Source organism: Vulpes vulpes, chromosome 15 (genome assembly GCF_048418805.1).
Source record: "Vulpes vulpes isolate BD-2025 chromosome 15, VulVul3, whole genome shotgun sequence".
NCBI lineage: Eukaryota > Metazoa > Chordata > Mammalia > Carnivora > Canidae > Vulpes > Vulpes vulpes.
Window position 1 is genome coordinate 63,145,469 of NC_132794.1, and position 24,533 is coordinate 63,170,001.

Below are 24,533 nucleotides of genomic sequence, written 5' to 3' on the forward strand. Positions count from 1 at the left end.
TGGATTGGTCTAGCTTCATTTGTCATGCTGTCATTTGTTTGCCTTATGTATTTTGAGCATAAATAGATCGATAATGATAGATAGATGATAGGTAGAGAGATAAATAGATAACAGATAGTCTTACCAGTTTGAAACTGTTTTATGTGTTTGGGAAATCAAGCATTTTACTCTTATGTAGTGACCTCTTATTACTCATGTTGTTTGCCTTAAAGTCTGTTTTTTTCTGATAATCATATATTTTTCCAACTTTCTTTTGATTAGTATTTACCTATTGTATCTTTCTCCCTCCTTTAACTTCCAATATTTCTACATCCTTATGTTTGAAATGTGTCTCATGTAAGTAGCATATGATAGATTATATATTTTTTTTTATCCAGGGTATCAGTTTTTCCCAAGTTTTTATTTAAAATCCAGTTAGTTAGTATATAGTGTAATACTAGTTTCAGGAGTAGAATTTAGTGATTCATCACTTACATATAACACCTGGTGCTCATCACAAGGGCCTGTCACCCACCTAGCCCATCCCCCTGCCTAGACTCCTCCAGCAGCCCTCAGTTTATTCTCTATAGTTCACTAGGGTCTGTTTCTTGATTTGCTTTCTTCTCTCTCTCTCTCTCTCTCTTTTTTTTTTACTTTCCCTTTTGTTCATCTGGGTTTTTTTTCTTAAATTCCACATATGAGTGAAATCATGTGGTATTTGTCTTTCTCTGACTTATTTCACTTAGCATTATACTCTCTAGCTCTATCTATGTTGTTGCAAATGGAGAGATTGCATTATTTTTGATGGTTGAGTAATATTCCATTATATATATATACATATATGTATATATATATAATATTCCACCTCTTCTTTATCTATTCATCAGTCAATGGACTCTTAGTTCCCATAATTTGGTTATTGTTGATTCAATTTTTGTCTTTTAACTGGAGAGTTTAGTTCTATTCCATTCATCATAATTAGTAATATATTTGCATTTATTTCTACCATCCTACTATGTGTTCTACATTTGTCTCACTTTTTCTGTTTTCCCACACTCCACTTCTCGCGAGCTAAGTGAGGTTTTTTTTTATTTATACATTTGTATTCCATTTTTTTTTTCCTATTGGCTTCTATTTGTTTGGAAGTTATAGCCTCTGCATCTTCTTGTGGTCACCCTAAAAATTTTAATATGCATTTTTAATAATTCTAAAATTAACATCTTTACCTCCTCCTGAAAAATTCATGGTTTTTAAATGTATTTTAAATTCCAATTATTCCCACCTTCAATCCAATGTTTATGCCAGCTGATAGTTTATTTCTAATATGTTTTTACCCTGGAGATGTGATATTATCATTTTATAGAGTTAAGGTTTATTCATATTTATCCACATACTTAGAATATATTTGTGCACTATCCCTTCTCGTATCTCACCTTGTCCCTCTTGGACCACTTTCTCCCATCTGAAGTATACTGTGTAGAATTTTATTTAGTGGAGATCTTCTGGTGGTAAATAATCTGCTTTATTCGTTTTATTTAAGATTTTTTAAAATGTATTTGGCAGAGGGAGAGAGAGAGAGAGAGAGAGAGAGAGAGAGAAAACAATCAGGGAGAGCAGAAGAGGGAAAGGGATCCGGACACAGAGCTAGATCCCAGGACCCTGGGATCATGACCTCAGTTGAAGGCAGACACCCAACCCACTGAGCCACCCAGGCATCCCTATTTCTTTTACATCTTTACTTTGCCCTCAGTTTTGAAAGAATCATTTGGCTGGATATAGAATTTTTGTTAACAATTATTTTCTGTCAGCACATCATGCCCTCTGGCTTCCATTAAAGTGGAGAGAAGTCAGCAGTAATACTAATTGCCATGCTTTTGTAAAAGACCCATCTTTCCTCTCTGACTGCTTTCAACATCACCTCATCACCTCTTTTTCTTTATTCTATAGTTAATATGTCTAGGACTGTGCTTCCTTTTATTCATCCTCCTTTGGCTTTGTTAAAGATTAGTGTCTTCCAAGAGTTCTCGAAAATTCTTAGCCATTATCTGTTAGAAGGAAATCCTCTCCCCATATCTAAAGGAAACTTCTCATTTGATTCTCTCTCTAAACTTGCCTTATTTTCATATTTCTTAACTTCTCCAATTTATATCCATGGTAATGTCATTGCATCTGTCTTCATTATTTCTCTCTAACTGTATCTAATTTTCTGGTTACTCCATCATTCGAAGTGCTAATCTCAATTATTGTATTTTTCATAGTCAAGAGTGTTATTTCGTTAGTTCTTTTTCAGATCTACTTGCTCCCTGCTCACATTTTCAAGATTCATTTACCTCCCAGAATCCTTGGTTTCAGTTTGTTTGGGAACTGAGAGGATTATCTTATTTCTGTATCAGCTCAGAGATAACATTTGTAAAGATTTAAAGAAATACTTTATCCAGTATTTCAGTTGTTTTGGATGGGAAAATTGTTCTGGATATCCAATCTACTCTATTGCTGGAAACAGAAATGATCAAGCTGTTTTATTTTTAGCCAAAGCTAATTTCCAGATCGCTCTGCACCTGTAAACCTGAAACAATTTGCATGAACACTCCTTCCCTTTCTAACTAAAAAGAATTTCCAAAGAGGATAACCAATGGACTTTTCTTAGAGGAAAACATGCCAATCTGTTTGTTCCAGAGGCTCCCAGAATGACATTTCTAACTCACATTTGTTTGTCAAGCATATGTGTATTAGAAGTGTTACCTTCATTTTCACCATCACTCTCTGAGGTAGATATTATTACTAGTTCCACTTTACTGATAAGCAACTGAGGAGAGAAATGGTTATGAAATTTGCCCAAATAACGTAGTGGCAGTGGGAAGCATTCAAGCTCCAGAGCACATGCTCTTAAGCTCGCTGCTATGTTATCTCTGTTAGAAGATGAGCAATCAGTGCAAAACTAGCTGCCTGAGAAATGTGGCCCATATTGGATTGTTCAGGGGAAATTATTCCTCTAGCATCGTGGTTCTTAACTGGCACAGCCCATCAGAAGCACCCAGGGAGTGTCTTCAAAACATACTTGGCACCTTCTAAGTAGACATTCTAATTTAGTTGGTTGGAGTGGAGTCTTTTATCAAGTCTCCCCTGCAGTACTGGTGGACCCTCTTGATCAGAACCTCTCCTCTGTGGGTGTTCCAGGGCTCTCACCCTGAAAAGCTTCCTCTCTCTTAGGTCACATGTTAGAACACTTTATCAGGTTTTAACTTCCTAGAGAAATGGACTTTGGGCAAGAGAGATGTCATCTCACCAGTCACCATCTGGATGTCCTTGAGCAATTCACTCCCCCAAATCTGAGCCTTGGTTTCTTCCTGTCAAATGAGAGTCTGTTTTAGTGCTAACATTGAAAATTCTCAGTCACTGAATAAGCCCGATATATTTTGGATCAGCACTGTGTGGCAACAAGTCAGTGCTCAGAGAAGGAAAGTTCTGGCTTAAACTAGGCCTGGGAATTACTTATGGATTTCAATATCCATATGCATGGATATTTGGAAGAGAGAGTCATCGCAGGATGCTGCCACTTAAGTGATCCTAAATCATCTCCAACACAGAAGACCCTTGCTGAAAGCCCATGCTTTCTCCTTGCTAGTTAAGTGCTTAAGAAAAGCACAAGCTACAATTTAACTGGGGAAGAGTCACTAAGGGACAAAATCCTAAAAAAAGACGGGGAGGCCCAGACTGAGAATGCCACCCACCTCCACACACACACACCACTTCTGTCAAGGATGCTGAAGCCATCTGGTCAGAAAGAAGCTGCTTTTAAGGAATTTGGCTTTGTTGGGCCTGTGTATAAAATTCCAACACAGATGTTCCTTGGCAACCAAGCACCTGACTTCTCTGGACCAACATGGTAACAACTCTCCCTCCCTGGCTAGTTCTGGCCCTGGGTTTGAACCAACTTAGTCCTTCATTCAGTGCTTCTGGCCTGAGCCTTCCTAACCCCCAAAGGCAACCAAACATTGCCCTGCAGGGTTGAGCCAGATGTCCTTCTCCTCAGTGCTCCCTACCCTGTGCTTTATAGGGTTTCACGGCTCTGCTTTGTCCACGCACAGTGCTCCCAAGCCCAGAAGTCAGGGAGAAGTCCCTTCACATGTACTTAGAAATGTGAAGGTGATATGCTGAGTTTTCTGAGGACCCCAACCAGCCATGGGTACTGATTCATAAAACAACCTCACCTATTCATGTGGAACTCCCCCAAGACATGACCTGGCTTCCCCACCAGCCCCGCGCCTGTCTCTGGATCACCATCTAAGCCTGGTTCTGTTGCCTAGACACGCCTGGCCTCCTGTGGTTGCCTTTGTAAATCCCAGGTGAGGCCTTAGTTCCTAAGGTGAGGGGCTAGGCCTTCATTCTGCTTCCCTCACAGAGGTTCTTTAGAAAGGCCACTGGACAAGGGGTTGACAGAGATGGTGGCAGTGGGAATGGAGGCTAGGAGGACCTGGTTCTATACGATTAAGGTAATGTATTTAGTGCGTTCCCTGGAGTACAAGAAAAACTTACCATAGGTTGGCTATTATTAGAGCGCTGGGTAGGTGGCAGATCTTCCAGATACCATTTGAAGCACTCTGCATATATTCTCCACAAATCCTAATAAATTTCCTTCTAGCTGTTATTATTCTCACAATTTTATAGCTGAAGAAACAGAGGTTCAGAGAGGTTAAATAATTTGTCCAATGTCACACAGCCAGGAGCAGTCATTTCAAATACAAATGAGTCCAACTCTAAAATCTGGATGCTTTCCACTATTCTAGGCTGTCTTATTTCCCCTATGAAATGGCAAGTCTCTCAATGCATTTGTTTCTTAAAACAACTAATAAAATATTCTTATAAAAATATTCATAGGAGCTATGAGGGGAAAAAAGGCTACCCTAATCAATCTGGATATTGTAATAGAGCATAAAACTATGCTCTGGCCTCCTGGAAGCCCAAAGAGGGAAATGAAAGAAATTTGTCTTCCTGGGCCCTCCTTTTCTGATGGCTCTTGCTTCCTCCCCACATTCCCGCACCCCTCCCCCCACCCCAACATCTACTTCTGTTCCTCTACCAGAAGGATTCTGGAGCCTAGCCTGGTGCTTTATTCTCAGCCAGGGCAACATCCTATGCCCTGTCCTGTCTCTCCGCCCTCAGCCTGCCAGCCTGTCACCAGTTATCATTTTTTTCTGTATTTGATGGTTACATAAAAATCAGTGAGTAAGCCCTATGCACTTAAGGCTTGATCTGAGCAGAACAGGTAATTACAGACCAGAGCAGAGTATGGTGAAGGGTGGAGTTTAAGGTTTAGAGAAGAAGGGCAGTAGACATGTCTCCAATGGAGAAAGCATCTCCCATAGGTGGCAGGAGTAAAAGGGAGAATTCAGAATGGGAGTATCTTTGGGAACCCCACATATTGCAGAGTCCCCTAACTGCTCTACCATGGGTTGGGCTGCTCATCCTCTTAACAGGTCAACGATACAAGGTCAAGCAAGTTTCACTAAATAATCCTGGAAGAACAGGACTGCTTCTCTGGACATTGTATCCACCTCCTACTCTTCTGGTGTGCAGGGCCCAGGCAGCTAATGAAATCCTATAGGTAAGCAAGAGCCGATCAGCCTAGTCCCAATTTCCAGAGACTGAAAGTATTTTGAGAATCTGAGAATCCACGTGTCCGTCAGGCATTTACATAAAATGAATGACCACTACTGTGAATCACTATTTCACAAACATACCAGACACTGTGGAATTTATTGTCCTTGGTTCTTTTGATTTTAAGGAAGAAAGTCAGGGGGAAGGGCTCTTTGGTAGCGATGTCATTGAGTGATGAAGGAGGCCAAATCTCCTGGTATATCAGTCAAGATTCTCCAGAGAAATAGAGACAGTAGAGGTATGAGTTGATGCTGCAGTCTTGGAGCAGAATTTCTTCTCCAGGAAACTTCAGCTTTTGTTTTTAAGGTCTTCAACTGATTGGATGAGGACCACTCACATTATTGAGAAGAATCCTCTTAATTTATTTTTTTTTTGAATCCTCTTAATTTAAAAGTCAAGATGTTGATCACATCTACAAAATGTCTTCATAGCAAAACTTTGATTAGTATTTGATCAAATAATAGCCCAGCCAGGTTGACATAAAACTAACCATCACACATGCACATCCAGGAACAGGAACCATCATAGCCTCCTGAAGACAGGAACAAGAATTGTTCTGGATCTACCAGTACCCAGACGTTAATGTGATTCAGTCGCTTCCTCCCAATCTCTTCTACTCCCAAATGGCACTTTTTTTTTTTTCCTGTACCTTTACTTCAGATTTCCCAGAAAGAAAACATATTGATTCAGGTCATTTTTTTTTCATCCTAGGCCATGTTAAGGTCAGTGTGAGGATAGATTGACCTGGAGTCAGGTGATCTCCCCATGGCCCAATCACCATTTGTCCCCATGCAAAGGCCAGCAAGGGCTCTGTCTCAGAAGAGGCTACTGTGGGCCAGGAGTTTGAGCTACGCAAGAATTTGGAGCACAGCAGACCCCGGACAGCACATCTACACCATGCCTTTCTACCTTCACAGCACCAAGCTAATGGATCCTAATCACAAACACTGCTGACAGAACTCCTCTCTCCCAGCGAGGAGACAACCAAAGACTCACGTCCAATAGGCAGTGTGTGCAGCGGCCATGTGGGGCGGCCCCTTACAAAGTGGTTTCTCAGCATGAAGGCCACAATCTGCTGCTGATACTCATTCCTTTCATGTTCCCTCTGCAACCTTTTCTAGGGGTTATTCCTTATCCTTCTGCAAACAAAGGGCAAATGCTGAATGTAACAATCACCAACACACCTAGTAAATATGAAGGAAAAATAGAGCATTCGTAGGCTAGCAATAACTAAATTAATAACATCTACCATTTAAAAAGAAAATGGAGGGGAATATGGTATAATTATCCAATTTTCAGATATTTTAACAAGGAGGGGAAAATAAACCTGAAAAAAATGAGAGATACCATGCCCTTAATTCTAGAGTTAGTTCCAAGGCTGTAACTAACATTAGTGGCTCTTCTCCTCCCTCCTTCCATATTACCTTTGATTTTTGCTCGATGGAGTTGAATCTAACTTTTGCTATCAGGAAGTCTTTGGCTGCAAATAATAGAAAATCCAACGAATAGTGGCTTAAATAAACAGGGATTTGTTTTTTTCATATAACAAGATGTAGAAAGCAATTTCTTTCTTTTTTTTTTTTAAATTAAGATTTTTTAATTTTATTTATTTATTTATTCACAGACACAGAGAGGCCGAGACACAGGGAGAAGGAGAAGCAGGCTCCATGCAGGGAGCCTGACGTGGGACTCGATCCCGGGTCTCCAGGATCACACCCCAGGCTGCAGGCGGCGCCAAACCGCTGCGCCACCAGGGCTGCCCTAGAAAGCAATTTCTGATGCTGGTCTAGCAATCATGTCAGGAATCCAGGGGACCTAAGTCCATTCCACTCTCACCCTCTCCCTCCTGATCACAAGATGCCACCGTGGGCGTCCTGGCCGTGTGCAAGGCAGGAGGACTAGAGAGGAATAGACACCGGCTGCGTCTTGACTTTTAATCAGCAAAGCCAAAGCTTTTCTAGGAGCGTCCAGCAGGCTGCTCCTTCTGTCTTCTTGGCCAGAACCCCATCACATGACCACTCCTAGCTATGTTGGAGGCTGTGAAACCAAATATCTAGCAAAAAAAAAAGAGGGAGAAATGTCATGACGGACTTAGACCAAATGTGATTCTTTGGTCATGGCAGATTACCTTCCTCCAAACAACACAAGCAAGGAAGAGGTGAGGAAATGACTGTGTACTTGGTGCACCTGCCTACACGAGAGCCATAGTTTTCTGCTACCTTTTATAGTTCCCTATGCCCTACTTTATAGTAGCAACTTCCTGGATAATCACCACCAATCTGTTTGGCCAATGTCCTGTACCCCCCAACATTTATCAAACCACCTGGTGGCAGATCTGGTTCCACGGGGCTTTCATCATGGTCCTCGTTGGAAGTATCTCTCTACTGGGTCATGAAACTTCCAGACCAGCAGAGTCCAGCTGCATTGGTAAAAATGCATCATCAAGCAGAGGCATGAGTAGATTCCCACCTCCACCTGGAGACTCTCAGCTTTTTAAATTTTCTGGTTGTAGGAGGAGATAGAAGCATATAAAAGAACTTAAAATTATTAATGAATTCATAGTTCCTTTATCTCTTTATATCTTTTCTCAACCAGTCATTACCAAACAAGAGTGATATGAGTGTCTGTGAAATGGTTTTTACTTTTAAAAACCTTTCAAAAGGGTTCTCCATTCTTGAAGGAAGACAGAGACCCACTGGTCCAGTGGGAAGATGTCCAGGAGTTAGAAGCTTTTTGTGTTCAGGCTGGCTCTGCAGCTACCTAACCAGCTGGGCACCTTCGGAGAGATCATCTCCCCTGTCAGGACCTCAGTGACATGCTCTGGAAGATCAGCAGGATGGACTAGATGATCACAAAGGCCCTTTCCAGCTTGCTATATTTTCTAATTTATTAGGATTAGGATTAATTTATTAGGATTATTAATTTATTAGGATATTCATTAGAATTATAAATTAGGATCTATTAACTTATCTTGCAATTTTGAAACCTTACGATCCTATTACTCTCAGGGTTGAACTTTCTTGCTGTTCTTAGTTTGCCTCCGTTTCAAAAGATAGACATCCTCTCACTTACCCTAAAAGGAATGGGCTTTCTAGGTTAACTAGAATATACTGCAGTGGCATGTAAGAAGACACCCGGTGGTGATTGGTCATACCGTATTATTCACAACTTCTATTTTCAACAATAAGAAAAAAAGAAAGGTTGGAAGGAGTTTGGCACAAAAGTCTTAAATCTCCCCTAAGAAAAATAAAGCAAATTGAAACTGTCTGGATTTTATTGGGGTCTTTCACCTTCTAGGCTCATTGGCAATGCATCAAAAGTAACACAAGGTTCTAAGAGAATTCATTAATGCCGAAGTTCATTTAGTCACATTTGGTGCAAAAATGACGGTGTACTGGGGTGAAATAAATCTTCATTTAAAAAATAAATGTCAAGGCTGTTTGAAGATTTCTTAAAAATTGTTTGAGTTTTTTACACCTTTCTTTCTTACCCATAAATGATTACATGGTATGCTACAGAGAACATGGAGCTAGGAATCAGTTACCGAAAATCGTTGGCGGTATTAATCATGTGGCCCTAACCAAGTCCTTTTATTTCCTTTAGTTTCAAAATAGAAATGATGATAATTAACACTAAAGGCTTCAGTGAGAATAAGATCACACCAGAAGAAATACAGTAATATATGCCAAAACTTTTGTAAGCTATAAAATGATATAATTATAATGAAAGACACCTTTGAGTTAATGTGGAAATGATTTGAAAAGAATGTAAAATATATAATTCATAATTAATAATCTTTTTTGAAGTTCAAAAGATCTTCTCCACCTGATATTTTTTAGATACATTTACCATAATCCAAAGCAGCTGAATTCATATATATATACACATACATACACACTCTCTTTAGTAGCATGTTAGAAATTTGTTTTAATTCATTCAGAAAAAAGAAAAACAAAATATTTTCAATACCCTAATCATAGTTATTGTTTTACAGGTGCACACATGTCAAATCTTATCAAAGTGAACATTGAAAATACGTACGATTAATCAGATATCAATTATATCTTAGTAAAACTGTAAAAAAAAATATTAATTCTGAAAGGTCAACTAACATGGAAGATTAGGGCAGCCTGGGTGGCTCAGCGGTTTAGTGCCACCTTCAGCTCAGGGCCTGATCTTAGGACCCCAGGATGGAGTCCCACGTCAGGCTCCCTGCATGGAGTCTGCTTCTCCCTCTGCCTATGTCTCTGCCTCTCTCTCTCTCTCTCTCTGAGTCTCATGAATAAATAGATAAAATCTTTTTTAAAAAAGTAAATAAATAAAAATAAAGTGAATTCACCACGAATAATATTGTCTAAAAATTAAAAAAAAAAAAAAACATGGAAGATTATATTCTGGTTGACTCACTCTTCTGGCTTCCTTGTCCTGCGTCTTCATTCCTGGAAATGTTCTGAGAGAATGTAGTCAGCACACATTCCTAGCATTGAGCTCCTTCCAGTTAGGATTTCAAGACTCCCTACCACCTCTGGCTGTCATGTGGCAGGAAATGAAGACGGGGACTCTGCAAGAATTCCCGGCCCTGACGGGAGCCCAGCTTATCCTTCTCTGAGAATTCAGCCCTGAAAGGCAGACTCATCAGCTCATTCCTCAGGGAAGTAAATGGAAGAGGAAGGATGAGGGGAGAGAGAGAGAAAGAGAGACAGACAGACAGACAGACAGAGAGAAAGGAAGAATGGGCAGCCCTGGGATTAGAGCCCAACACAAAAGCAGGCAAGAGAAGTATGGCCGCCTTGAGACAATGGATTGCTGCCTCCCAGCATCCTTCCTTTCCCTTCGCCTGAGGTTTTGCTGCCAAACACATTCAGGCGAGGCCAGACATGAGAACAGATTCTACTGAAAGCCATTTCACCCAACACAGAGATTTCTAAACGGAGAGACCATTTGAAGTTTAATACAGGACTAGAAGTGATAGGACATCTGCAAGATGACAGGAAGTTTTGGCAGAGATGCTAAGAGAAGGCTGACTACTCTGCCCAAACGGAGTCCTCTCCCGCCAACAGCAGGTACTGATTCATTCCTTTGCTTTCAGGTTTTGACTTTTACACGAAGTCAGTCCTTCTGGGAGTGCCCTGTTCAGATAATATTTTTATTCTCAGACAGGTTTGATAAGGGTCAGAAAGCCCAAGCAGAGGTTCTCAGGATTGCTTGCCTATTGAAGTTACCTGACTAGATTTTTAAGATTCTGATACCAGGCTCTCAGCTCCTCAGATTCTAACTCCACTGGTTTGGGCTTGAGCAGAGGGATTTTTTTTTTTTAAGTCCTCCAAAAGATTTTAATGTGCAGCCAAAGTTGAGAAGCATCTCTCTTGGGCAGGGGACCCACACGGCTGGCTGGAAGCGGATTCCCTAGGAGCCTGGTGAACATACAGATGTGTGGCTCCTCCTCAGACCTTCTGCCTGAGAATCTCAGGGGGTTTGTCCTACAGCCATCCCTTGGCCCTGGTGGTAAGAGCTCCAAGGAAGTATCCTCATCCACAGCCGCGCACTCTCACTTCACCTAGAGCATAAGGCCTAAAGCAATGCTTCTCAAACGTGCATACTGATTACCTGAGAATCTGGTCAAAACGCAGATTCGAGGAAGGAGTCTGAGACTCTGGGTTTCTAACTAGCTCTCATCTGCTGCCCAAGCTGCTATGGACCACATTTTAAGGAGCAAGGGCCTATAGCCGTGGTTTTCAACCCTGGCTATCCATAAAAAAATCCTGCAGTCTGGGGAAGTCTGATTCAATCGGCCTGGGGCACTGGGATTGTTTTTAAAATGCTCCAGATAATTCTTAACCAAGGTTGAGAACCACAAATAAGCAAAAACAAAACACTATGTTGAAGAGATATATCTGCTTTAGGATTTTTGATGCTTTATTCTACGACAGGAACAAAATACATTAAAACAAGAGCGTATGTAATTTCTCTGTAGAGAATGGATCTTGAGGAAGAGCCTTTTGCTTGTCAAAGAAATGGCACAATGCAGACAGAGGCTGGTGGTGGAAAGAGAACTCTTTCTACAGCAAAAAAAAAAAAAAAAAAGGAGCATGGAGCTCTTAGAGAAGATGATTCCCAGATGCTGCATGACACAGGAGACAGGGAAAAGCTGCTGTGAGGATGGAACTTGGGTAAAGACAGAGAAATGACTTTAGAGAAATTTAAGACAGTTTTACTGTGCCTAGGGCCGTGTAGCCTCCTTCCTCAATGTCCAGAAACCTTCAACAAAGACCTAGTCCAAATGATAGTTGGCCTCCCCTCTGTGGTGGATTTTGTTTGGTTTTTGCCTGGGTCACTCTACCTAATGGGGTTCTCATAAGGACCCTATTATTGTGTTTGGAGAAGGTAAACAATGTGCCCCAAGTCTGGCAGCTGACAGGACAAGGCAGGGCTGAAAGCTGAATCTGACCCCCCCAGGAGGAGACTGAGGCCTCTGGCTTAGCTGGGTTTGCTAGAGAAGAGACAAGGCTTCCAGGAAGAGAAACTAAGAGGTTGGATGGAAGAATAGGCTTCTGCTAAAGGCAGGAAGGCTGCCACTCAGCGCACCGCCCCCCCCCCCCCCCGCCCCCGGCCCCGTCCAGGCCTGAACCCCAGGGAAAGAAAGAGGAGAGAAGAGTCATGACGTGAAAAGTAGAAGAGCTTTCTCTTCAGGTATCTCTGGGCAGACCCCAAGTGGCCTGCCTCAAAAACGAAGAAATACAAAGGTAGGCCAGGGGTTCTTCTTGCTCTGACAGGAACCAGGGCTTCAGGAACTCTGGGAACACAGCACTCGTTCAACAAAACATTTATTTAGCACCTACTGCATGCCTAGTGTTGAGGCTTGGGTGACAAGCAGTTCTAGTGCTAGAACGAAGACACGCCTCCAAAGATGTGAAGTTCACAGGCTTCTTATGCCCAAGTTCACCGAGGGCAGAGGTGCCTCTCTCTGTACGTGTTTCTGCCTCCCACACCTCTTCAACATTACTCATTTCACCAGGGAAAAATTATTTCTAACTTTCCTCATGCTCTAAAGGTTTCTGGAACCCAAAAATGAGAAGGAAGTGTCCATAAGATTAAAACAACTACCGGGTGTGTTGCAAGAAGGTTCTCTCATAGCTCCTTCAGGAATGCACACAGTGTAATGTAATCCACAAATCAACAAGAGTTCCAAGGGTTATTTCTTTAGTGGCTCCTCAATATAAATTTCCACATCACACCAAGGAGCAATTCAGCAAAACAACTCTACAGAGGCCCATTTCGCAAGGGCGCGCCCAGAGGGGCAGCTGCATTCAGGACAATGTTAAACAAATAATTCTTAAATTGAGGGGTGGGTGGGGTGTTGAGATTCCCTTCGAGAACTGGAAGAAAACACTATGGAATGTCTCCCTCAGAGAAAACAGACATCTTGCACTAACACACAAAACGCTGCCTTGGATTCCAGTTCCCAGACCCCCTGAACCCCAGTCACAGACCTATCAGGGTCTGTGAGACCTGAATACCGATTTGAGGATGCCTAGCTCAGGGGAAACGGTGAACAGCACATCCTTCAGGGCACCCTTCATAAATATTTTCTTTCAGTGGGGTTCTAGACAAAAACAAGGCAGCTACGAGTTTGAGGTTATGTTCTCAACAGGAAGCTGAAGTAGCTGCCACTCTTCAGTGACATCATAAACACAGGGGACTCATCATGACTTCTCTGGCTCATCTAACTCCTATAGTTGAAATCCCACCCTCCTCCATTTACCTCCCATCAGCTGGTTTGGAAGAGGCATCATCTTAAATAACCTGCCCTAAGATATAAATGACTAATAGCCCTAAACCACCTGGGGATCTTTCCATTTCAAAGAGGGGCGGTGTTTATCCAAATGGTGACATTTCAGAACAAGTGACAAAGGAAAATAATTCCAGAGGGACAAAAGAAGGAAAATAGATAATGAGCATCTACTACATGTCAGGCATTGCATGTTATTTATTTGATTTTCCCAATGCTGCTGTCCACCCTTTACTAAGAAGGAAGCTGATGCCCCAAACACAAAATAATTTAACGCCGTAGAGCAGGGTTCTCAACTTGTGTGCACACTGGAGTCACCTGCGGACCTTCAAAGACACCGGGTCCCACCCCAGAGATTGTAGCCTTGGCTTTGGCATTTTTAAAAGATGCTCTGAGCATTCTACTACGCGGACAGGTTGACAACTGCTGTCAGAGAGGAGATGGTGGAGGTGTTAAAGGCCCCAGTTCTTTCTTACTTCAGGGCAGATATCCTGCTGGACACAGCCAGCCCTCATCCGAGTTGTATAAATCTTGAACTAGTTTTGTAACAGTTGGTATGTACCTGCCAACTCAAGTCCCTGTCCTCCCCATGACTCCCCTTCCTTGCCCTGGCTCCAGGGTACCCCCATGCCAGGAAGGCTCTGGCAAAAACGTTGTCAAGTATCTTGAAGATCATCCCTGATAGTTTCTGTGCTTATTTGCCTTTCACACCACCTGAGTACATGTGAGCAAAGTCGGAAAGAAAATTGGGGATAGTTTTCTGGGCATCAGTTCCACGAAGCTGAAAACTCTACCCTTCACCTGTTCACCGTACTGACACTAACTGGAAATACCAACAGCAAATTGGGACCGTTGCTCAGTTTTTTGCAAGAGATAGCTTAGGACTTTGAAATCAAAATATGTTTTGTTCTTGAATGTACCAACTCCACTGTCATGTGGTCCCCTTGAGTTGTCCAATAAATAAGAGATACTAAGAAAGAAAAAAGGCTCAGGAAATGATCTCAGCCTTCCCAGCCGACTATACTTTCCTGTAATACAAGCAGCAGGTCAGGCAAGTCTGAGGTTTGAACAAGAAATTCTTGTCCCCTGTGGGGCAAAGAGCAGAGGAGTACAGCTTTCCATCATTAACCAGAGTAAACCACATGAAATGGGACAATCAGGCAACATGCAAAAACAAGCTGGAAGCACCGGGCCTCTATACATCTGGTCAGAGACAATAAATACAGAAAATGAAAATAATACATTTCACTATTAGTTCCATCTCTTTCATAATTAATTGCAGAAGAATATAAGTAGTGATAAAGATCTTTATCTTACCTAAGGCACCCCAGCTGTCTGTGTATCCCCCACGTTAGTGCCTGTAGAAAGCGTGCCCTTCTTTATGCATTGAACAAACATCAGTGGAATGCCTACTATTTTGCCAGGACCTCTGCTAGGAGAAAGGGTGGAATGTAAGCCTGAGTAAGACAGGATGTTGGCTCTCAGGAACCCACAATCCAGGAGACAGACACAGAAACAAATTATTATAATGCACTCTGATAAAAGCTGTAACCAGTGCTCGTGCAGGGTGCACGGGAGCTCAGCACAAGGTGTAAGTAGTTTGGCTGCGGGTTAGGAAAGAACTCATGGAGAAGTCATATCTGACATTATGCTATATAGTGGATGGGTCCAGTTGATTTCTACTATTTATTCCAACCCTGTCTTCAGATTCTATAAAAGAAGAGAGAAAGACACACTGGAAGCAGTCCCAGATCAAGCATGAACATTTTTTAAATGCCCCCAAAGAGTGTCTGTTAGTATCTGCTGGGTCCTGAAAAATGTCAGACTAAGGTATGACTTGAAGATTATGTCATGACATTTAAGAATCGTTCTTTGGCCAGAAAATGGTAGATACTTTTGCTATGAATCATGCATTTCCTCCAAACCTCTGATTCTCTCAAATTTTCCTTGGGGCTTCCCAGAGGCACTAATGAGCTCTTTGAAATGGCACCATATTTGATTGTTTGCCTCAGCGTTCCAATAAGGAAAACTGGGCTTAGGCTTTCACATTGAAAGTTTGGTTGGGTTTTGTTTCTTCGCCTCCTCTCCTACTACTTCTTTTTATGGGCTGGCTTGGAGTGCTGTTTTCAAATAAAATTTAAAAAGAAACTCCTGACATGCCTAAGCAGAGGCTTCGGGGGGATGTGGTGGACCTGACGATTCCTTGGAAGTATAAGTGGAGTCACTGAACCCTCTTCCCTAAAGAACAGCTTTCTTTCAAAGCCCGCTGCCTGGCAGGTAAAGGCGTGTCGGAATAGGGGAGTAGAGAAATTTATTCTAAAAGTAAATCTAAGAGCAAAAGATTTGAGTGAAATGAGCAAAAATGACCCCTTTCATTCCCATTCAACAATCACTGAAGGCAGAGGCTTTTCCCATAAACTCATGTGTTCATCATTCTATTTACTGAGCATCTATACAATCCAAGAACTGGAGGTGAGGAATCAGAAGTATAAGATGAAGGACAGGGCTCTCAAAGGATTATACACCTTATTTATAGACATGTACAGTGATTTTATTCTTTAAAAATCTTGAATAAATAGGGCACAGTGCTGAGTGTGGAAGTGGCCAGTCTTAGTCTCTATCTATCTATTCTACTGGAATCTATCAATGTTTTTTTCATTATCTTAGGGCCTTTTAAGAAAAAAAGCCTTTGCAAGAAGCAAAGGTTATATAGTTGAGATCATCTTGAGTATACAATTTGAGTTTTTTTTTTTTAAGTTTACATGAAAAAACATGTCCCCTATCATGAAAACACCCTAGCCAATATCATCTTTAACTAGTTGCTTGGTATAACATTGTGTGGGTGCACTATATAATTCATACAATTCATACTGTTTCTACAGTATTGGGCGTTTAGGTTGCTTTGGCAATAATAAATAACATAGTGATTAGCATCTGTGCCCATACATCTTTGTCTGCATTTCTGATTATTTCTCTAGAAGATTCCCAGAAAAGGAATTACTGAGTAAAGAATATGAATATTTTAAAGCTTTTCAAGCCCATTGCCAAATTGCTTTCTTGAACATTGGAAGCCGTGCTTTTCTCCCCACACCCTCACCAGCCTTGGGTGATGCCTGAGTCTTAACCTTGCATGATGCAGCAGGGGGCAAATAGCATTTTATTATCGTGATTTGCATTTCTGTGATTACTGGTAAAGCTGAATGTGTTCCCATATATTTGTAAGGCGCTTTTATTTCCTTATCTGTGAACTGTTCACAGTATCTACCTACTTTCCTGTATTAATGTTTCAGTGTTCTTCTTATCGAAGTAGAAACTCTTTAAAGAATGAGGCTATTAACTCCTTCTCTACCACATTTGTGATAAATACGTATTCTTAGTTGGCTTTTAATTTGTTGTGGTTTTTTTGTTTTGCTTTGTTTTTGTTTTAGAGAGAGAGAGAGAGAGTAAAGGAGGAAGAGGTGAGCAGAGGGGGAAGGGGCAGGCAGAGAAGAAGAGGGAGAATCTTAAGCAGGCTCCACACCCAGTGCAGAGCCCTACAAGGGGCTCAACCTCACAACCCTGAGATCGTGACCTAAGCTGAAATCAAGAGTCACACACTTAACTGACTCAGCCACCCAGGCACCTTTGTTTGTTTGTTTTTGTTTTTAACTTGCATTTACCATACATCTTAGTCTGTCTGATTCATTTCCTTCCCATTCTTCATCGATACTCCTATGTCACTCAGGGTGGTATAAAGGGGCCATATGTGAGGGACAGCTCAGACTCTGGAGAGGGATTATAAGGCCAGGAAATAGGGGCTGTCAGAACAGGATTCTTTTGGACAGCAGGGAGCACATACGGCTAATATGTGAAGAGGAAACAAACAGGCACGATGAGGCAAAGGGAAAATAAGGGTGGGAACATAAACAGAGCCAGAAGTGAAGTCTATTCAGAAATGAATGCCAAGAGGTTCTACACTCTTCTTAAGGGTTGGCTCTCAACCTTCTAGCACACAAGAGTGAAAAGGTATGAAAAGGCTTTAGTAAGTCAGAGAGAGACCGTGGGGGAGAGTTAAGAGGTGGATATGGAAGGAACCAGAGAACAGAGAAAAAAAGAGGCAGTGTGCCCACAATAGATGTTTACTAAAGCCCAATCACCTTCAGACGAGAGTGATGTGGTATTACAGACTCAGCGCATGGGAAACAAAAACTTCACCAGCTCTAGATGGTGACGTCCTGGGTTGGCCACAGAGAGAAGTGCTAAGATTGATAACATCTGACATTTATACAAAGTCTGGAAAACATATTGCACAGTGAAACATATACCTCTGCAAATTGGCACCAAGCTCTCCAGGAACCAAGGTGCCAAGACTCCTAAGGTGGGAAGCGTGAAGATCACCATGGCCTACGTGTGTGGGCGCAAGATGGACTGAGCTGTTGGATCAAACACAGATTGCACCACAGGACTAAGCTTCTCTCCACACAGAAAAGCATTGCTTGGATCTTTAGGTTCAAGTAATGGCATGTGAGATCATTTAGACCAACCTCCTATCCAAGATAAGTTAATGGAGAACGGCAAATTCATTTATGTGAAAAATCCAATGGAATCTACAAATGGTTGCAGGATACAAGATCAATATACAAAAATCAACTTTGTCTCTATAGATTAGCCACAATCAGGGATTGCAATTATCAGACATGAAGATTTTAAGTGGAAAAGTGCCACAAGAGACAAAGAAGGATATTATATAATGATAAAAGGTCAATCTACCAGTAAGATAAAATTGTAAGTACATCCGCACATAAATCAGATCACCTAAATATATAAAAAAAATATATAAAACAAACACCGATAGAACTGAAGTAGAACTAGAAAACAGTAATAGTAGGAGACTTCTGTGCTCCGCTTTCAATAACAGAGAAATCAACCAGACAGAGTTCCAACAAAGAAACAGTGGACTTAAGGGACAACATAGACCAAATGGGCAAAAGAAATATCCAGAACTTTCAACCCAACAGTAACAGAATACATATTCTTTTCAAGCATACATGGAACACTCTCCAGAAGGGGTTACATGTTAGGTCACAAAACAAATCTGAACAAATTAAAAAAGACTGAAATCATACAAAGTATCTTTTCTGACCACAGTAGAAATTGCAGTTAAAAACCAGTACCGTTTACAACAGCACCCAAAAATGAAATAGAGATAAATCTGGAAAAATTATGTAAAAGGCACATACACTGAAAGCTATAAAGTATTGCTGAGATAAACTAAAGAAGACCTAAACAAATTAAAAAATATTCTAGTTCATGGGTCAGAAACTTCAATATTGTTAAGTAGTCAACTGTACTCAAATTGATCTACAGATTCAAAACTATCCCAACAAAAATCTTAGATAGGAATTTTAAAGACATTAACAAGCTGGTTCTAAAGGAATGAGAATGATCAAAACAAATCCGAAACAGAACAAAGTTGAATGACTCACACTATCTGGTTTCAAAAATTATTACAAAGCAGGCAGCCCCGGTGGTTCAGCGGTTTAGCGCCACCTTCAGTCCAGGGTGTGATCCTGGAGACCTGGGATCGAGTCCCACATCCGGCTCCCTGCATGGAGCCTGTTTCTCCCTCTGCCTGTGTCTCTGCCTCTCTCTCTCCCTCTCTCTCATAAATAAATAAAATTAAAAAAAAAAACGATTACAAAGCTACAGCAATCAAAACAATTCGGTATTTACATAAAGAGAGACAGATCAATCACTGAAACAGAATAGGATTCAGAGATAAACCTACAGATATAAAGACAACTAATTTTTGACAAAGGCTCAAAGGCAATGTGGTAGAGAAATAATAGTCTTTTCAGCAAGTCACAGTGAGATACCACTTCACACCCATCAGGATGGCTACTATCAAAACGAAACAAAACAAAATCCCAGAAAATAATAAGTGTTGGTGAGGATATGGAGAAAATGGAAGCTTTGTGCACTATTTGTGGTAGTTGCTATGGAAAACAGTATGACATTTCCTCAAAAAATTAAAAATAGAACTACCACATGATTCAGCAATTCCATTTGTAGACCTATACCCGAAAGAATTGAAAGCAGGATCTCGAGGAGTTATTTGTACACCCATGTTCACAGCAGCATTATTCACAATAGCCAAGAGACAGAAGTAATCCAAGCGTCCACTGACAGATGAATGAATAAACAAAATGTGGCATTTACACGGAATATTATTCAGTCTTAAAAAAGAAGGAAATGCTGACACATGCTACAACATGGGTGACTCTTGAGGACATTACGGTAAGTGAAATAAGCCAGTCCCAAAGAGAAAATGTTATAGAATGTCACTCATATAAGGTACCCAGAATAGTCAACAGTGGGTTGCGGAAGAGGATAAGATTCCATTGTTGACATCTGAGTTTGAGATGCCTGCAAGGTTCAAGTGTGGAAGTTGGATTAGCAGTTGCAAATATAGATCCAAAGCTAGGAAGAGTCTTTCAAGCTAGACTACATCAAAGTATGGATTTTTAAAATAATAGGCATGACCGAAAAACTGGGGTGAGGGGTGGGGAGAGGTAATTGTTTTGAGAAGAGACCCGAGCCCTGAGGGATTCCTGGTAGGTTGAAGTCAAGAAGAGAAAAGGTTGGCATTACCGTCCCACTTCATAAATGAGGAAGAGCAGGTTTTGGCAAGGTAGGCAACTTGCCTCCAATCCTGCAAGTCAGAATGGGGCATGGCCAGGATTTGGACCTGTTCCATAGCCCCTCTCCTCCTCCCACTCAAAAACAAAGAGGCCTAGTTTTCTCACCTGCAAACTGGGGGAAATGTGACTTCTCTTTCCTGGTGCACCAGGCTGTGGCGAGGACCAGGTGAATCCCAGATACAGACAACTGTTGGAGGTGAAATCTTGCTTGGTGGGGCTCCAGTCTCTGAGCAAGGGGAGACCCTTCACCCAGTTGGCCTGAGATAATCTTTTATTTTTTTTAAGATTTATTTATTTATTCATTCATTCATGAGAGACGCAGAGAGAGGCAGAGACATAGGCAGAGGGAGAAGCAGGTTCTCCATGGAGAGCCTGATGGGGTACTCGATCCCCAGACCCAGGGATCACGCCCTGAGCTGAAGGCAGACGCTCAACCAGCGAGCTACTCTCCCGGCGCTCCTGGCCTGTGATAATCTTAAAAGCAGAGGTCATCATCTTCCCACGAATCGGCTGAGGTCATCAGTTCGAGCTCAAACTCACTTCCTCATGTTTACCTTTTTCTCTGGGAGCCATCAGACCCAGCCCAGTTCCCAGTCTCTGCCAGGCCTGTTCTCTGCCAAGCTGGGGCCCCCTCTCTGCAGGCTGGCCCTGACTTCATGCCCAGTGCAGGATATTGAACCCTTATCCTGCTCCAACCCTCTGGGACAAGAAACTGCCTTGTTCTTGGCACGTCCCCACTCGGTACCAGGACTGGAATCTGGGGAGAGGCCGGAGATTGCAAGCTGCCCAGCTGGGACTTTTGAGCATCCCCTGAGCCTGAGAACTGTGAGTCACTGGCCCCTGCCCACTGCCTGCTTTGTGGCCTCAGGCTCACTGCCTGCTTGGACCACACCTTTGCCTTAGAATCACAAACCTACTGGGTTCTGTGTGCCGCTCACCAGCAGCCTCCAGCCATCCTTCCAGCCCTCAGTAAAGGGCCCCCACCTTCGGTAAAGGGCCCAGCACCCTTATCCACCAGTGCCTGGCCCCCTCCATTGTTCCTGCACCCTTTACCCCCAAATGTACATGCTTCCTGAGATCAACTTTCTTCTCTGGATTTACTGTCCTCTGATCATCTTATCTACTCCTAGGGTTTCAACTAGCACCCTCAAGTGGAAGAGATCTAAGAATATAAAGGTCATTTTCTTTTTCTTTTTTTGAAGATTTTATTTATTTATTCATGAGAGACACACAGAGAGAGGCAGAGACATAGAGGGAGAAGCAGGCTCCCTGTGGGGAGCCTGATGCGGGACTGGATCCCAGGACCCCAGGATCATGACCTGAGCCAAAGACAAAGGCTCAACCACTGAGCCACCCAGGTGTCCCATAAAGGTCATTTTCAAATTAGAATGACCAGGGCCCGAGGTTGATTGGTAGAGGAAGAAGAAAAAGAGTGAAAGTCAAGAGGAAGGCTGAGTCCATGAAGGATGGCCCATCACCACAGCCATGGAGGGAAAAACCCAGGCCGCCGTGGGCTCTGAATCCTCTGGCCTGGCATAGTGCCCGCCACAGATGGGTGCAGAGTCTCTGCTGGATGGATGAATGAATGAACGAGTGAAGGTACAGATGAGTTCTTCTCTCTCCGGATCCTAACGCATTTTCTGGAGCCACTGTCCCTCCTGATACACAAGGCCAAGAGAGGAAGTGACTAAGACAGCCAAGTTCAGAGAGGAAACATTAGCCCCTGTGACATCTGTCCGGGAACGGGAGACTAAGAGAAGACAGGATGGGCACCCAGAATCCGAAGCAGCACCCCAACTCTTGCTGGCTCTTACAAAAGCTTGGGTCCCACAGGCTTCGCCACACCACTGCCGGCGCGGCGGGGTGTTGAATAAGCCCTGACTGTTTTTATCTCGTTTAACCCTCCCGAAGACCTTCTGAGGTAGGTACTATTATTTTCTCCAATTTGCAGATGTGACTACAGAGGCAGGAGGTCAGGTAACCTGACCAGGATCCCATAGCTTATAAAAATAACCGAGCTGGGATGTTTTTTTTTTTTCTTTTTCCTGCAATGGTGCTGTTTCATCTTTAAAATACCAGCAATTTGCCCACATGCTCAGCTCTGCTACAATGTGTTATTTTCAGATCTAGCAATGAACTACAGAATGGTAGAAATGGAAGAGCCTTTGAGATGAATTAGTCCAGGCCAGAGTCGGGGGGAGAAGGGGGAGGAAGGCTGAGCATACAGGCTGCAGATCCTCCCCTCCCTCTTCTTTCTGCTCCTAAAATAAAACAGGACAAAAGACTGGAAAGTTACTGGATTAGAGACTTCAGCTTCTCCCTCCCAACTCCCTGGGATTTTATGATTCCAGATAGCAAGGAGGCCCTACAGCCTGGAGCAAGGAGAGGCTAAGATCTGTCCGCTGGTGGATTCAGTGATTTTGGAAGGGCGGCAGGGCAGGGGAGCCCGGGTTCCTCCCTCCGGCGGAGGGCCTCCTCCTAGAGCCCTTCCAGGGTGCAGGGAGGCTGCAGCGGCCAGTGCGGCCCGAGGCCTTCCCACGCTCGCCGCCCGAGAAGACAGCCCTGCCCTTCACAAGCCTTCACCTCCCCTCTGCGTCCCTAATTGGCATCTTCTGGTGACTTCATTTTTCACTCTTGGCTAAAATGGGCCTCCGATGATTTATTCTATCCTGGGTGTTGACAAGCTCAAGAAGTTGTGTGGGGCCCACTGCCAGGCACTGGTGGTGACAAAGCATGACTCACCACTCCCGGGTCAGTTGTGGGGGGTAGGAGGCAGGAGAACCAGCCGGCAGTGCTCCCCCCTGCAGCGCTGGGCCTCCTGCCCTCTTGCGAGGCAGCTCGGCTCCTGGATTAGGAAACAGACACCCCAGAACCGGGTGAGGGAGACAGGACAGGCAGCCCACAGGTCTATCACATCTCAAGGCTGCTTCTCTGTTTTGTCTCCCACCCCCAGTGCCAAATGCTGAACTGCCTTTCTAAGAGAGCTCTAAAAGGGAAATACAAGCCAGCCCTCCTCGAATCCCCTCCATCACGTGTTCACAGAACAGGAGCGGTGGGGAGGGGGGAGCAGAAGAAAGTCTCAGAGATCACTTAACTCCATCTTTTTTCTGTTGCGAGAAAGAATTTGAGGCCCAGAGAGGTCAAGCCATTTGACCAAGGTCACAGAGTGAGTTAGAGGTGAAGCTGGGACTAGAACCTGGGTGTCTGTTCCAGACTTGCACTCTCTTGCCAACTAAGATACTGTGAGAATTTCACTCGCACCTCTGGGAGAGAAGAAGCAGACTCTCCCCCAGGAGCAGGGGCAAGAAGAACTACTACTCACCCAAGGTGAGATGCGTTGGCTAGACTTCGGCTTTGCCCTCTGTTCCTCTCAGATGGGGCTCTGTGCTTTCTTGGCTTGTGGGGCACCCCAGAGCATCCGACTCTCCCAGGAATGATGCTTCTCTCACAGGAATGTGCCAACAGCAGGCGTTCCGCAGACTCTTCCTTGGCTTAGCCAAGAGCAAGTTGCCCTTCTAAGAGCCTGTTGCATCTGCTGCTAGATGACCTTCTTTCTCATTTTCTCTCTACTGACCGACCTTCTGGGTAAACAGTTCGGGGAGACTTAAATTCATGGAACTAGTAAATGAAAAGGGGCCACCAAGTTCCCCTGGTCTGTACTTACTCCACTCAATCCAGGGAACCCCTCTATGACACCCCAGGTGGACACCACGCTCAGCTCGAACCCATTCTCAGGACGAACCATTCCTCCTGCCTCACACCCAGCCCCCCCTGCTGCTGGACCCAAGCGATAGAGGAGTCAGTCACCCTGTGATGACCCTTTATACTGAAACAGACAGACCAAGTGTTTACCCTTCTCTGGACTACAGCCTGTGTTTTCGATCACGAACAAGGAACAAGCCCAAACAGACATGACCATTCTTGATCGGCCAAAGACTGAGTGTCCATTTGGTGGGCTAGATCGGGCTCTCGCTCAATTTACTTTTCCTATCTGATTTCCATGAATAAAAGAAAGAAAGAAGAAAGAAAGAAAGAAAGAAAGAAAGAAAGAAAGAAAGAAAGAAAGAGAAAGAAAGAAGAAGAAAGAAAGAAAGAAAGAAAGAAAGAAAGAGAAAGAAAGAAGAAAGAAAGAAAGAAAGAAAGAAAAAGAGAAAAGAAAAGAAAGAAAAGAAAAGAAAAGAAAAGAAAAGAAAAGAAAAGAAAGAAAAAAAAAGAAAAAAAAAGAAAGCTTGCCTACCTGCTCTAGAGAAATTGAGCAAGAAAAAAAGATAAGTGCCCAGCCTGTTCTTTTGCTTCTTGCTAGCAATCCTGGTGAGAGTTCTGACTGAGGAGGAAATTGGGCCCACCAAGGTGAGATGCAGGGGCATCTGTGCTCGGCCATTAACCTCTTTCTTCCTCTTCCCCTTGCCATTGAAGACAGCTAGCAT

The 24,533-nt window shown here is 43.0% G+C and overlaps 1 long non-coding RNA gene across 1 annotated transcript; it reads right to left on the bottom strand.

Annotated features, from left to right (window-relative positions):
* Positions 1-21,976: 21,976 nt before the first annotated feature.
* LOC140595639 (uncharacterized) lies at positions 21,977-24,120 on the bottom strand. The gene is made up of 3 exons (XR_011997403.1): positions 23,429-24,120; positions 22,849-22,951; positions 21,977-22,367 (listed from the first exon to the last, which is right to left on the bottom strand). It is a non-coding gene; the product is annotated as an uncharacterized lncRNA (long non-coding RNA).
* Positions 24,121-24,533: the final 413 nt, after the last annotated feature.